The following is a 15,600-nucleotide window of genomic DNA, read 5'->3' as shown; positions in this document are numbered from 1 at the left end:
CTATAGGAGATAACTATCATTTTCAAGTTGGAAGCCATCAGAGTCTTGAAACCATGACAGGCCCATATGATCTTTCCTTAAACAAGCAGTTCTCAAAGTGCAGTCCCCTCACCAGCATCACCTAGGAATTTGATCTTGCAAATGATCGAGACCCAGACTCACTGAATTAGAAATCCTGGTCAGGGGAGAGGAGGAAGGTGGAGAAGGAGGTGTTTAACCAGCCCCACAGGTGGTTCTAGTGCACACTCAAGTGTGAGAACCACTGCTCATAGGAACTGGTGACTTGTCTGGTATGTCTCCATCCCAAGATGACAGCTACTGCCTTTCTTAGACCAGGAGGCCCTCTTCGGCCTGGGACAGATGAGGAGATGAGTCAGACACAGAGAAGAGAAGGGCCCATCCCCTGTCCTGGCCTTGGGGGGAGTTCAAGTTAAACGGGAGCAAGAAAAGCATCCACAGACTATCGGCAAAGGATCACAGATGCTCAGAATGTGTGACTGTCTGGCCTGGCTCAGTGACTGTCACTGCTGGGGGTGGGAGGGCATGGGGAGGAAAGAAATGAGTCTCCAGGGACCTAAGTTGGATGGGAAAAGGCAGAGATGAGGCAGGGCACTCCTGTGTGTGGTTGGAGAGGGGTTCGTAGGATGAGCACCCAAGCAGGAAGCAGGGTAGCTGGGAGGGGGATGGAGAAGGACCAGCTCACCTGGTCCAGGTGATTCCCTCGAGGGTCCCCTGAGCCTGAAGCTGGTTTTCCTTGTTCAGTTCAGATGCAGATTCTCTTAAATTAGTAAACCACAGGCCCTTCCAAGTTACACACTGTGCTTAATCCTCAAGCCTCCCCTAATCTGTCTTTTCCCCCCCTGCCAACCACATCAGGCCTATAAATAGAGAAGCTTCAGAGGAAGGAATGGCTGAAATTACATGGTTTATTAGGATGATTATATATTAGTTATGTAATAATTACATACATGACTATATAGCATTACAATCATGTCTATATTCTAGCTTTATTAACCATAAAATATCATTTTTGCTTTCAAGGTTTTTATGGTTTTTTAAAAGATTTTAATTATTTGTAATTTTATTCAAATGCACCCTGAGGTTTTAGAATGAACAGTGCTGCTCTAAAAATCTAATAGATAAGTAAATATTGGGCTTCCCTGGTGGCACAGTGGTTGAGAGTCCGCCTGCCGATGCGGGGGACGCGGGTTCGAGCCCCAGTCCGGGAGGATCCCACGCGCCACGGAGCAGCTGGGCCTGTAAGCCATGGCCGCTGGGCCTGTGCGTCCGGAGCCTGTGCTCCGCAACGGGAGAGGCCACAGCAGTGAGAGGCCCGCGTACCGCAAAAAAAAAAAAAAAAAAAAAAAAAGTAAATATTTAGTCTCTACCATCATTTCAAGAGATTTAGCCTAATATTAAAAGCTTTGGTAGTCTCAGTGTGTGATTGAGAAGGATGCCGTATGGCTTGAAACCATCATGGATAAAATCATTCATTTGATCAGCAAAAAATCTACTGAGTGTCCACAGGCACTGTGCAAGGAACATCTTGGGATACGCTTTCTCTGTACTCAGGACAGATTGGGAAGGGCTCTGGGAAATGGTTCCAGAGGAGGACCCCTGGGTTTCAGAGGGGACCCTATTACCAGCTCTCTGCAGATTGTATTCTTTCTCCTTACTCTAAAATAAGGGTGTTGTTCAGGGTAGACTGTGAGAAGTTGCCCTCGTTATGAGCACTATATAAGTAACAGGTACTCTAATGTAGGTCACTAAACACAACATAGGAATAGAACTCAGATCAAGGGATTTGCCTCCCCTGACCCCTAACTATGCAGGAACTGGAGCCCAGCCCCAAAGTTCTGAAATTCAAGTCCAGAGACCCCACACCAGGGGCCATGAGTGAAGTTCTCACTGCCTCCTTTGGACATTTTTCTCCCTCATACTGCCCCTCCCGTATCATGTCCCACAGCCCTGATATAACACCTATTAGCCAGTATAAGCTGAAATCAAGGCACTGACAGAACAGAAGCACCAAAATATATGTTTGAACACATGTGATTTTTGAAATACTTCAAAAATCATCCAAGTAATCATTTGGGGGGAAATAAGAGTTTTCTTGGACCTTCTTACACTTGTTTCATGGTTAAGTGTTTATTTTATTTAAAATTATATATCAAGGGTTCTTTTATCTATTTAGCATTTGGTCCCCTAAAGGTTGCATTGGCAGGAAAAAAGAATACAGTAACATAACTCACAATAAGGTGTTCATGACTTCCTCTAGCTTAGACCTCTGTCAAGTACAACTCTACTGAAAATAATGCCTATATTGTGAGACTTTGGGATATTTGCAGAAGACCCATGGCAAAGATAGTCTTAATAAGAAGGTTTTCAGAATTCCCCTCAAACCATACCTTGGTGACAATTGCCTATCTCATCCACCCAGAAGGCAGGAAGGGTATTTGGGTCAGTGATTTCTGTGCAGTGGAAGAAAATGTTTCAAATCCACTCAACATGGAAGTTACTCTCCTCCCAACAGAATCCAGGGTCAACTGCACAACTCCTGTTCCTGCTGCAGCAAAACAAGAGATTCAGAAATTAAGAGGGTCAAAAGCCATTTCTAACTTCTGCAGCAGACACTATGGTAGGCATTTTGCTGATCACTTACTGGAAAAAAGGAGACTCTGTTAATGCCACCTGAAGAGGGACCAGTGTCACTAGAGCTAACCAAACGTAGCCAATAAAGATACAACCTAAATATAACCCTGGAATCATCACATAACAAAGGAAGATAGCAAGGGAAGAAAAATGGAATAAAACAAGAACAAAACAGACTGGAAACTATTAATGAAATGGCAATAGTTAAGTCCTCACCTATTAATAATTATTTTAAATATAAATGGATTAAATTCCCCAATCAAAAGGCTTAGAGTGGCTGAATAGATAAAAGAGCAAGATCTAGCAATTTGCTGTCTATAAACACCCCACTTTAGACTTAAGGACATACACAAGCTGAAAGTGAAGGGATGGAAAAGCTACTCTGTGCAAATGGTAACCAAAAGAAAGCAGGGGTGGGTATACTTATGTCAGAAAAAGTAGACTTTAAGTCAAAAGCTGTCCTAGAGATGAAGATGGTCATCATTTAATGATAAAAGGGTCAATTCACCAGGAAGATCTAACAGTTACAAATATATATGCGCCCAGCATCAGAGCACCTAAATATTAAAACAAATATTGACAGATCTAAAGGGAGAAATTGACAGCAATACAATAGTAGCAGGAGACTTCTCTATCCCACTTTCAATAGTGGACAGAACATCCAGACAGAAAATCAGTAAAGAAACAGTTGATGTGAACAATGCTATAGACCAAATGGACCTGAAAGATATATTAAGAACTTTCCACCCAATAGCAGAATGCACATTCTTCTCAAGTGCTCTCAAACATTCTCCAGGCTAAATCATAAGTTAAGTCACAAAACAAGTCTCAACAAATTTAAGAAGATAGAATGATTCCAAGTATGTTTTCAGACCACAGTAGAATAAAACTAGAAATCAATAACAGCAAGAAAATGAAAATATTCATAAGTACATGGAAAGTAAATGACACATTCTTGAATAACAATTGAGTCAAAGAGGAAACCAAAGGGAATTTTTTAAGTATCTTGAGATACACAAAGATAAAAATACAACATACCAAAACTTATGGGATGTCATAAAAGCAGTACACTAAGGAAGTTTTAGTTTTTTTAGCAAAAAAATACATCAAAAAAGAAAAGATCTCAAATAAACAATCAAAATTTACACCTCAAACAATTAGAAAAAGAAGACAAACTAGGCCCAAAGTTAGAAGAAGGAAGGAAATAATACAAATAGAGCAGAAATAAATCAAATAGAGAAACAGTAGAAAAAAATCAAGAAAACTAAGAATTCATTTTTTGAAAAAATAAAACAAAATTGACAAACACTTAGCTAGACTAACTGAGGAAAAAAGAGAGAAGACTCAAAGAAAATCATAAATGAAATAGGAAACTTTACAATAGATGCCTCAGAAGTAAAAAGGATCATAAGAGACTTTAAGAACAATTACACATTAACAAGCTGGATAACCTAAAAGAGAGGGATAAATATCTAGAAGGAGACAATCTACCAAACTAAATCAAGAAAAAGTAGAAAGTCTGAACAGACCAATAACAAACAACAAGATTTAATCAGTATTTAAAAACCTCCCCAAAATGAAAAGCCCAGGACAAATATGATCTACAGCTTCAATGCAATCCCTATCAAAACTCCAACATTTTCACAGAAATAGAAAAAGCAATCCTAATATTCATAAGGGACCACAAAAGACCCTGAATAGCCAAAGCAGTCTTGAGAAAGAGGAACAAAGTAGGCTGCATCGCACTTCCTGATTTCAAATTAACCATAGTAATCAAAATAGCATAGTACCAGCATAAAAACAGATACATAGAACAATGAAACAGAATCTATAGCCTAGAAATAAACCCCCACATATACAGTCATTGAATCTTCAACAAGGGCACCAAAAATAAACAATGGTAAAAGGATAGATTTTTTAATAAATAGTTTGGAGAAGACTGTACGTCCACAGGCAAGGGAATGAAATTGGACCCATCTTACACCATATACAGGGATGAAAGACTTAAATGTTTGACCTGAAACTGTAACACTCCTAGAAGAAAACAAAGGGAAAAACTCCTTGACATTAGCCTTGGCAATGATTTTTTTGATATGACACCAAAAGCACAAACAACAAAAGCAAAATAAACAAGTGGGATTGCCTCACTTGCACTTCAGACACCAGTCAAAAGTTGAGGTTGTTACCTGTACTTCTGACCAACTAGCTATAAATCAGAGGTTCCCAAAACCCCCTCCTCAGGTTCCATTAACTTGCTGGAGCACCTCACAGAACTCAGAGAAACATTTTACTTACCAGATTACCAATTTGTTATAAAAGGATATAACTCAGGAACTGCCAGATGGAAGAGATGCCAAGGGAAAGTGATGGGGAAAGGATCAGCCACTCTCCCCAAATCTCCATGTGTTCACTAACCTGAAAGGTCTCTGAACCCACTCCTCTTGGGTTTTTATGGACACTTCATTACATAGTCATGACTGATTAAATCTTTGGCCATTGGCAATTGATTCAACCTCCAGGCCCTCTTCCCCCCCAGGAGGTTAGGGGGTGAGGGCTGAAAACTCCAACCCTCCAATCACAAGGTTGGCTCCACTGGCAACCAGCCCTCATCCTTAGGTGTTTTCCAAAAGTCACCTCATTAATAAAACAAAAGATACATTTTATCACTCTCAACACTTAGGAAATTCCAAGGACTTTGGGAGCTCTGAGACAGGAACAGTGGAGGAAGATCAAATATATATAAAAATATATTTTGGTAACCTAAAGGATCAAATATATATTTCTTATAAATCACAATATCACAGGATTAATATCCAAATTCATATATTTATAATGCAATTAAAAAATGGGCAAAGGATCTGAATAGACATTTCTCAAAAGAAGACTTACAAATGGACAATAAATGCATGAAAAGATGCTCAATTATCAGGAAAATGCAAATCAAAACCATAATGAGAAATCACCTCACACCTGTTAGGATGGCTATTATCAAAAGGACAAAAAATAGCAAATGTTGGCGAGGATGTGGAGAAAAGAGAACCGTTGTGCACTGTTGGTGGGAATGTAAATTGGTATAGTCATTATGGAAAATATGGAGGTGCCTCAAAAAATTAAAAACGGAACTACTATATGATTTAGCAAGTCCACTTCTGGTTATATATCCAAAGGAAATGAAATCTCAAAGAGACACCTGCACCCCATGTTCACTGCAGCATTATCCACAATACCCGAGATATGGAACAGCCCAAGAACCCATCAACAGATGAGTAAAGAAATTGCATCCATTATATATATACATATATATACACATGTATACATATTATACATGTGTACAGATGCACACACAGACACACACACACATTCAGCCTTAAAAAAAGAAGAAAATCCTGTCATTTGTGATAGGACGTGAGCCTGGAGGACACTATGCTGAGTGAAAAAAGCCAGACACAGAAAGAAAAATTCTGCATTATCTCACTTCTGTGTGGAATCTAAAAAAGTTGAATTCATAGAAGCAGAGTGTAGAATGGTGGTTACCAGGGGCAGGGCGGGGAGGGGGATTGGGGGAAATGTGGAGATATTGGTCAAACAATGCAAAGTTTCAGTTATGTAGGATGAATAGTTCTAGAGATCTAACGTACAATACTGTGAATATAGTTAATAACATTGTATTGTATACTTGAAATTTGCTAGGAGAGTAGATCTTAAGTGTTCTCACCATACCCACAAAAAAAGTAACTATGTGAGGTGATGAGTATGTCAATTAGCTTGACTATAGAAATTATTTCACAAGGTATATGTATATGAAAACATCATGTTGTATACTTTGAATATACACAGTTTTTATTAAAAAAAGAAAAACTTCAAGTAAAAATTTATAAACATTAAACAGGTGAAAAGAGGAGAAAGTGCAAGCTGACTGAAACAATATGAAGTCTATTGGTAATTACATGCAATGTAAATGCAGTACCTTTTAATTACTTTTTAATGGTTATGTGATGTATTCCACAGGATTGGTAATGCATTTTTAACATTCCTTTACTGATGAACATTTAAACTGTTTCTAATATTCCTTATTAAAACCAATGTAGGGAGTTCCCTGGCAGTCCAGTGGTTAGGACTTGGAGCTTTCACTGCTGTGGCCCGGGTTCAATCCCTGGTGGAGGAACTGAGATCCTGCAAGCTGTGTAGGGCAGCCAAAAATTTTTAAAAATAAAAAATAAATTTCAGAGGGCAGACAGCAGAAGTAAGAAGAACTACAATTCTGCAGCCTGTGTAAGGAAAACCACATTCACAGAAAGATAGACAAAATGAAAAGGCAGAGGACTTTGTACCAGATGAAGCAACAAGATAAAACTCCAGAAAAACAACTAAATGAAGTAGAGATAGGCAAGATTCCAGAAAAAGAAGTCAGAATAATGATAGTGAAGATGATCCAGGACCTCGGAAAAAGAATGGAGGCAAAGATCAAGAAGATGCAAGAAATGTTTAACAAAGAATTAAAGAAGAATTAAAGAACAAACAAACAGAGATGAACAATACAATAACTGAAATGAAAAATACACTAGAAGGAATCAATAGCAGAATAACTGAGGCAGAAAAACGAATAAGTGACCTGGAAGTCAGAATGGTAGAATTCACTGCTACAGAACAGAATAAAGAAAAAAGAATGAAAAGAAATGAAGACAGCCTAAGAAACCTCTGGGACAACATTAAACACAACAACATTCGCATTATAGGGGTCCCAGAAGGAAAAGAGAGAGAGAAAGGACCCGAGAAAATATTTGAAGAGATTATAGTCGAAAACTTCCGTAACATGGGGAAGGAAATAGCCACCCAAGTCCAGAAAGCGCAGAGAGTCCCAGGCAGGATAAACCCAAGGAGAAACACGCTGAGGCACATGGTAATCAAATTGACAAAAATTAAAGACAAAGAAAAATTATTGAAAGCAACGACGGAAAAACGACAAATAACATACAAGGGAACTCCCATAAGGTTAACAGCTGATTTCTCAGCAGAAACTCTACAAGCCAGAAGGGATTGGCATGATATATTTGAAGTGATGAAAGGGAAGAATGTACAGCCAAGATTACTCTACGCGGCAAGGATCTCATTCAGATTCGACAGAGAAATCAAAAGCTTTACAGACAAGCAAAAGAGAATTCAGCACCACCAAACCAGCTCTACAACAAATGCTAAAGGCACTTCTCTAAGTGGGAAACACAAGAGAAGAAAAGGACCTACAAAAACAAACCCATGACAATTAAGAAAATGGTAACAGGAACATACATATCAACAATTACCTTAAATGTGAATGGATTAAATGCTCCAACCAAAAGACACAGGCTCGCTGAATGGATACAAAAACAAGACCTATATATATGCTGTCTACAAGAAACCCACTTCAGACCTAGGGCCACATACAGACTGAAAGTGAGGGGATGGAAAAAGACATTCCATGCAAATAGAAATCGAAAGAACGCTGGAGTAGCAATACTCATATCAGATAAAATAGACTTTAAAATAAAGAATGTTACAAAAGACAAGGAAGGACACTACATAATGATCAAGGGATCAATCCAAGAAGATATAACAATTATAAATAAATATGCCCCCAACATAGGAGCACCTCAATACATAAGGCAACTGCTAACAGCTATAAAAGAGGAAATAGACAGTAAAACAATAATAGTGGGGGACTTTAACACTTCACTTACACCAATGGACAGATCATCCAAACAGAAAATTAATAAGGAAACACAAGCTTTAAATGTCACAATAGGCCAGAAAGATTTAATTGATATTTATAGGACATTTCATCCAAAAACAGCAGATTACACTTTCTTCTCAAGTGCGCACGGAACATTCTCCAGGATAGATCACATCTTGGGTCATAAATCAAGACTCAGTAAATTTAAGAAAACTGAAATCGTATCAAGCATCTTTTCTGACCGCAACGTTATGAGATTAGAAATCAATTACAGGGAAAAAAACAGAAACACATGGAAGCTAAACAATACATTAGTACATAACCAAGAGATCACTAAAGAAATCAAAGAGGAAATCAAATACCTAGAGACAAATGACAATGAAAACACAACGATCCAGAACCCTATGGGATGCAGCAAAAACAGTTCTAAGAGGGAAGTTTATAGCAATACAAGCCTACCTCAAGAAACAAGAAAAATCTCAAATAAACAATCTAACCTTACACCTAACAGAACGAGAGAAAGAAGAACAAACAAAACCCAAAGTTAGCAGAAGGAAAGAAATCATAAAGATCAGAGCAGAAATAAATGAAATAGAAAAAAAGAAAACAATGTATTTGTATACAATGTATATGATTACAACTAAGTTTATAGAGTGAACAATGTAATAAAATATTTAATTCAAATGTTTGAATTAAATATACATATATCCCTGAGAAGTCATATTCGTTGAAATCAGTAAGTTTAAAATGACTTTTCTGGCACAGACTAGCACAGAGCATGGAACACATGGAACACAGTAGAAGATGTGCTCATGATACAGAAACAAAACCATGGCCATAAAAGATAAAGAACAAGGGGGAGCCATGAGGGAGAGATTTGCCGTAGTCAGATGTTTCCAAGAGATTCATTGATTCCACCCCAAAAAGAAACTGGAAGCTAAATCAGACCCAAAAATGTACAGTGAATAGATTTAAAATAGACTTACTCAAGTTTAGGTTAACTGGCTTGTAAACGCTACTGAGTTCTTATTTCATAGTGTGCATGTCCTCAATTAATCATTTTGTGGTTATTATCCAGCTAGAGTTGAAGAATTCGTTTGGGAATTTTTGTGAATGGATTATCTCAACCTGGGAAACTCACCTTGGCAACTGTAGTCAAAATAAGGAAGATCAACTCAACTTGGTTCTCTCCCAGAACAGGGTCTAAAAAGTTCCAATTCTGTCTGAAAATGTCTGCTTCATATTATAGTAGCCCTAGATCTGAAAAGGGGATTGATATTCCAAGGGAAACCTCACCTCAGTTGTTTTTAGGACAAGTTACCAAAAGATATTTATCTCCCCCAAATATGCACCATGTCTTCAAGGTCTCTGGCCCCATCCAGTTTCTCACATTTGATGCCAGCTCAAGGCCATCCCAAGTACCCTCACCCTCACTGTTCTTAGAGGACATAGACCAGTACTGACCAATAGGAAAAGAATGCAAGCCACATATCATTTTAAATTTTTAGTAGCCACACTTAAAAAAAGTAAAATGAAAAATGAAACAGGGAAAGTAATTTCAATAGGATGTCTCCGTTAACCCAATATATTCAAAATATGATCATCTCAACATGTAATCAACATAAAATATTATTCAACAGACGTCGCCCATTCTTTCTTTGGACTAAGGCTTTGAAGTCTGCTCTGTATGTCTTACACATAGCGAGTCTCCGTTTGGACCAGTCACATGTCATGTGCTCAGTAGCCACGTGTGGCTCCTGGTCTTCCTTTTGAACAGTGCAGACTAAATGGCCTCGTTCCAAGTCCTCCATCCCCAGCTGTGATGTCCTAGATTAGGCCCAGGAACCAGGCCTGGATGCCGGTACCCACCGTGGTATTTGCCAGTGTTCCTCACCTACGAGTCTGAAATGGGCCAAAGAGAGCCAGCCTCTGTGCCCACACGACCTGGATGGGCAGCAGGTGCCAACTCTCCCCGCAGCCCAGCGAGCCGGACCTCGCTTCTTATCTAGGATCTGCTCTCTGAGTGGCCATTCTGAGTCCTGATGAAACAGTTAACTCCCTTTATAAAATTTCTGAGAGGATGTTTTATTTCTTCATGTGAATTAGAAAAGGCTATTTTTAAAATCAAAGAACGATCTTTAGGGGGAAATGCCTTCCTCACCAGTGACCTGTGTGGGCAATTCACCCTTAAGGAACACGGGCCTCCAGAAGCAAAGCTCATCACCGCCAGGGAAGGTGAATGTCAAGCCCTCTTGCATCCACCTAGCCATCCCCAGGTCAGTGGGGGAGCCGGCCGGAGAGCAAGGAGATGAAAGCAGGCTCCTGGAGGGCTAAGTGGGAACACGTGCTGGAGACGTTTCTCTGAAAATCTAATCCAGGGTGTGCAGGAGGCTCAGCACCTCCTGGACCAGGAGGCAGTAATGAGATAATGCGTGAAATGATTTAGCGGCCCCTATCACCTCCTCGTGGGGCTCAGCAATGCCACCATTAGCACTTCTGACACTTAAGACACCCCAGGAGGAGACAGTTATTGTCACCCCAGAGTGAGGAAGGAACCTGGATGCAGGTCCTGAAAAAGGAAAGTCCAGAAACGAATACAGAATGGCAGACAGGGTGTGGTGGGCAAATGCTGCTGATGCCCTCTCAGTGCTCAGGACAAGGCCCAAAGGGCTAAGGTGGCAACTCAGGCACTAACCCATTCTGTGGTTCTCTGGGCTCTCTCAGGGCAGGCTGCTAGCCAAACGTTGGCCTGGCCTCTCCAGCACCCACCTCCATAAGGCCAGCAGTGGATGTTAAGTGACACCGTGCTGATGGAGAGGTGGGCAAGTCCTAGGGCTACCAATCAAGCTATGTATTCTCACGTTCAACAGATGCATATTAAACACCAAGGTCCCAGTTAGCTTCTTAAAAAGATCATCTCAACATGCAAACAACCCGAGTGCCCATCAACACATGATTGGTTTAAGAAGATGTGGTATATATACATACATACATATATATATATATATATATATATATATATATATATACACACACACACACACACACACACACACACAGTGGAATATCAGTCATAAAAAAGAATGAAATATTGCCATTTGCAGCAACATGGATGGATCTACAGATTACCATACTAAGTGAAGGAAGTCACACAGAGAAAGACAAATATTATATGATATCACTTATATGTGGAATCTTTAAAAATGATACAAATGAATATATATACAAAACAGAAACAGACTCACATACATAGAAAACAAACTTATGGCTACCAAAAGAGAAAGGGAGGGTGGGAGGGATAAATTAGGAGTATGGGATTAACAGATTAAAAGCTATCATACATAAAATAGATAAGCAGAAAGGACCTACTGTAGAGCACAGGGAAATATATTCAATATCTCATAATAACCTATAATGGAAAATAATCTGAAAAAATATATATACATATAACTGAATCACTTTGCTGTATGCCAGAAACTAACACAGTGTTGTAAATCAACTATGTTTCAATTAAAAAAAGATAATCTTCCCCCCAACTAATTGTGTTTTAACCAGTTTTGGAATCCTGAATCTGTGTTCTCTCTGCTCCTTTCTCCCTCCCTTGCTCTCTATCTATTCTCTGGCTTGCTGAGTGTTCCTTATATGAACAAAGTTCTGTGGAGGCACAGAGCACAGAGGAACTAAATCCTGTAGAGCTGTTGGCCAAGCCTTCAGGACTGTGACATAAGAGCCGGAACTGAAAGGTTGGGTGAGAATTTGTCATGTAGAAAATGACAGGAATATCCCACACAGAGGACATAACAGTCATAGAGCAACAGAGCTGAGAGAAGGGTTAGCAAGGTTGAATCCAACCTTAGAGAGTTCATAGGCTGCCCCAGGCCTGCTCAGAGACTGGACCTACACTGAAGGTCTCCTAGCGTCTGTGGATTTCTTTTGGCACATGGCACAGTTGGAATGTGTTTGGTCTCTTCTATAATTTCACTTGCACACCTCTGATTTCACATTTCTTTTTTTCTAGACAAGCACAAAAATAATCCCTGAATTTGACATGCCCAGAGCTTCCTAACATCCTCAGGTCTGTGAGCTATTCTTACAAACGGCATAAGTGACTTCAACATTCCCTACCAACGCAGCTGTAGCACTTTTAATGTTTACAATCCTGCATCACCCTGGGCCTGAGATGCTCTTCCAATTAAACCCTGGTTACACTTCTCTTTCCAAGTGCGAAAGAATCCAATTAAAGTTAATGAAAGTAATCAGTCTGCAAGTCTCAGGGTGTTCTGCCCCATTTGTGAATCCAGGTAATAACACCCACTGACCTCGTGGAGGGAGAGGAGGCGCCATCTTTGTCTGCAAATGAGCCAGACCTGAGCCAGCCAGGGAAACCTGGAATTTAGGAGGTCGCCCTCTTTGGGCTCCCCCACAGAGCTCAGGATCCCATTAAGCATTAACTGTAGGAATCTGTCCTTTAAGGAGCCTCAGACTAATTTGGCTGCCATATGGCTGGGGCTAGCAGCGCCTCCCATAAGCCCGAATTCCTGGGACACCCTACACTTATTTTCAAGAAGCCATTCATTGCATTACTCTTGATTTTCTATCTGGCTTCCAAGAAGCAGCTCCCAAAGAATAACACAGTTAGAGCACCAAAAACCTGTGAGATGAAATCAGCTCAAGTCCTCTGTCTGAGCTTGCATGACCCTTCTCCAGCCCCTGGTGCTAACTCTCAGAGCACCAGAGGGACCTGCTGGGTATCAGCTGAGAGGGTCAGCCTGGGACCCTTCAGGAAGCATCAACGGGACGCACGTCCTCATGCCAGAGAAGCCGTGAGAACACCCCTCAGACGCCAGAGACTTATCAGGAGCGTTACTTGTCACCATTCATTCTGGAAGGGCCTGTCCTCCCGGGGCACTCCTTCTGCCCAAGTGCAGCTGAAGAACCACACGTCCACCTCAGCTGCATCTACTCCTCACTGTTCTGTGTTTGTTTTGAAGGCTGACTCACTCGACAGTCATTTCTTGGCATAATCTTGAAGTTTTGACCTCAAAGTTATGGTCTCATGCTTTCTGTTTCCTCAGATCACTGTCTTTAGATGTGAGAATCTGACCCTGGCCCCATCTGATACCACCGAAGGAGCCTGTCCCTGTTCTCGGGGAGCTCGGCTCCGGCTGGGGAAACAAAGCTGACGCTTGTGAGCAGTTGGAAAACCGAACAAGGCAGTAAATAATTAAGTGCTACTCAATCACATAATTGATTAATTATAACTAATTGCTACTTAAATGAACTGTGCTAGCCCACATTGATCTTCCTCGGCTCTGACCTCATACAGTGGCCTTGGTCTGAACTGCTTACTTGGGCATTTGCACACCGTCCAGAACATTCTTCCCATCCTCTCATGGATGAGTCTCCTCTCTCATGACTGGTAGTGTCCTCAAGGGCAGGACCAGGTCTTTTCAGTTTCTTCCTCCTCTGTCTCCCACAGCAGAATCAGCCCATTCAAAGCATAAGGCTCTTTGCTTCATAAACACTTGGTGATTAATGTCAAAAATGTGGACCAGTGTTCATATATCCAATGTGCCCCAGCTTCATGCAACGATGAGTACAAACTAGGGTCACACAACCATAATCAACTTTGCTTCATTACCTTAGCCCCCTAAGCACGTCCTTGGGAATGTCCCATCTTACGTTCCTCTACTCTGTCTTGCGAAGCCACCAGGATAGTGGTTCTGTCATTGGCCACACTGTCCTGGTAGGATCCATCCCGCAGCCACCACTCCGATGGCTCACACAAGACCCTTCTTTCCCCTGTGTGTTGTTTGACGGATGATGCAAAGGAAGGGCAAGCCAGGGCGTTGCCCACCTACCTCCTTCCGCCTGTGCTTCTTTAGGGCTCGAGGTCCCCTGCTAGGCTCTGAGCAGCTTGAAGAATCTCTATTCATCACTGGGTCCCCATTACCTGGAAGTGACACAGCAACAGTCAGCTAGGGCTGTCAGAACAAAATACCACAGACCGGGGAGCTTACACAACAGACGTTTATTTTTTCACAGTCCTGGAGGCTGGAAGTCCAAGATCAAGGTGTTTGACTTGGTTTGATTTCGTTCTGAGGCCTCTCTCCTTGGCTCGTAGGTGGCCATCTTCCTGCTGTGTCTTCACGTGCTTCTCCCTCTGTGCATGTCTCTGTCCTAATCTCCTCTTCTTATAAGGACCCCGGTTAGATTGGCTTAAAATCCACCATATGACCTCATTTTACCTTAATTACCTCTTTAAAGGCCCTATCTCCAAATACAGTCGGATTCCGAGCTACAGGGGTTGAAGATGTCAACCTATGAGTTGTATGGAGGACACAATTCAGCCCAAAACAACCACTAATAGCCTAAGTGCTTAATAAATGTTTTGGGCTTGGTGGAAAAGAGAGAGATGACAGATGGACAGATGGATAGATAGAAAACAGAAAGGCTGCTGAAAAGATAGATATTTGGCCCTGAGCAAAAGGTGGGATTAACAGGTCAAGAGATTCTTTCCTAGTCCTGGGCCCTTTCTACTCCACCACATCCTTCCCTTTCTCACAGCAAGAGATGGGCTTTCCAAGACGGGAATTCCTCTGTTTCCTCCCCAGCCACAGGACAGTGACTCCACGTGTCTCCACGTAAATGCATGGAGTGAGGGCTGCTGTCCCCACACACACCCATGGGTAGCCATCTGGCTCTCTTCTGGGGATAGAACAGAGTACACAGCTCAGGCTGTGGCTTCCTAAGCAATGCCAGAAATGCTAACTCAACACTGAAATGAAGACTTTTTGTAAATAACCAACATCTGAAAGGGAGACAAAATCCCAGAATTGGGGCCTTTTTCTTTCCATGTTCATCGAAATCGTTACTGCTGTTGAACAGGAGCTGTGCTCCCAGCAGCGGGCACAGTCCAATAACTATAGTGGGGCCAGGAGTGCTCGGGGTCAGGAAAACAAAGAGGAGGAAATTGCCTGCACAGATTGGCTCAAATATCAGGTTCAACGAAGAAGAAAACACAATTTGCTCATTTGGAAAATGACTCTGATGACATGAAGGCCCTACACGTTGTTGGAATTCAGTGAGAAACAGGGCAACAGCATGGGGAACCCCGCCCCCGCCCCCCCAGAAGAAAAGACAGCACCCTGCTTTTAGACCAGAGAACAATTCTGTGGGCCGAGCAAGTGGACAGCGGAAGAGACCCTGTGTCGCATTTATGAGTTTAGGTCTTCAGGTCC

The 15,600-nt window shown here is 41.3% G+C and overlaps 1 long non-coding RNA gene across 2 annotated transcripts in view; it reads right to left on the bottom strand.

The window, feature by feature from the left end:
* The window catches only part of LOC113624000 (uncharacterized), a 342,352-nt gene that overhangs the window by 188,851 nt on the left and 137,901 nt on the right, over nucleotides 1–15,600 (bottom strand). For both annotated transcript variants that reach the window (XR_003434160.1, XR_003434159.1), the window contains exon 5: nucleotides 14,221–14,312. This is a non-coding gene — a long non-coding RNA (uncharacterized LOC113624000). The remainder of the gene's footprint in view (nucleotides 1–14,220; nucleotides 14,313–15,600) is intronic.

The sequence above is a fragment of the Aethalodelphis obliquidens genome, unplaced genomic scaffold (assembly GCF_003676395.1).
Source record: "Aethalodelphis obliquidens isolate GAN/ISIS:26980383/991018 unplaced genomic scaffold, ASM367639v1 scaffold12, whole genome shotgun sequence".
Taxonomy (NCBI): Eukaryota; Metazoa; Chordata; class Mammalia; order Artiodactyla; family Delphinidae; genus Aethalodelphis; species Aethalodelphis obliquidens.
Note: the sequence above shows the minus strand (reverse complement) of the source record. Positions and strands in the feature narration are given on the sequence as shown.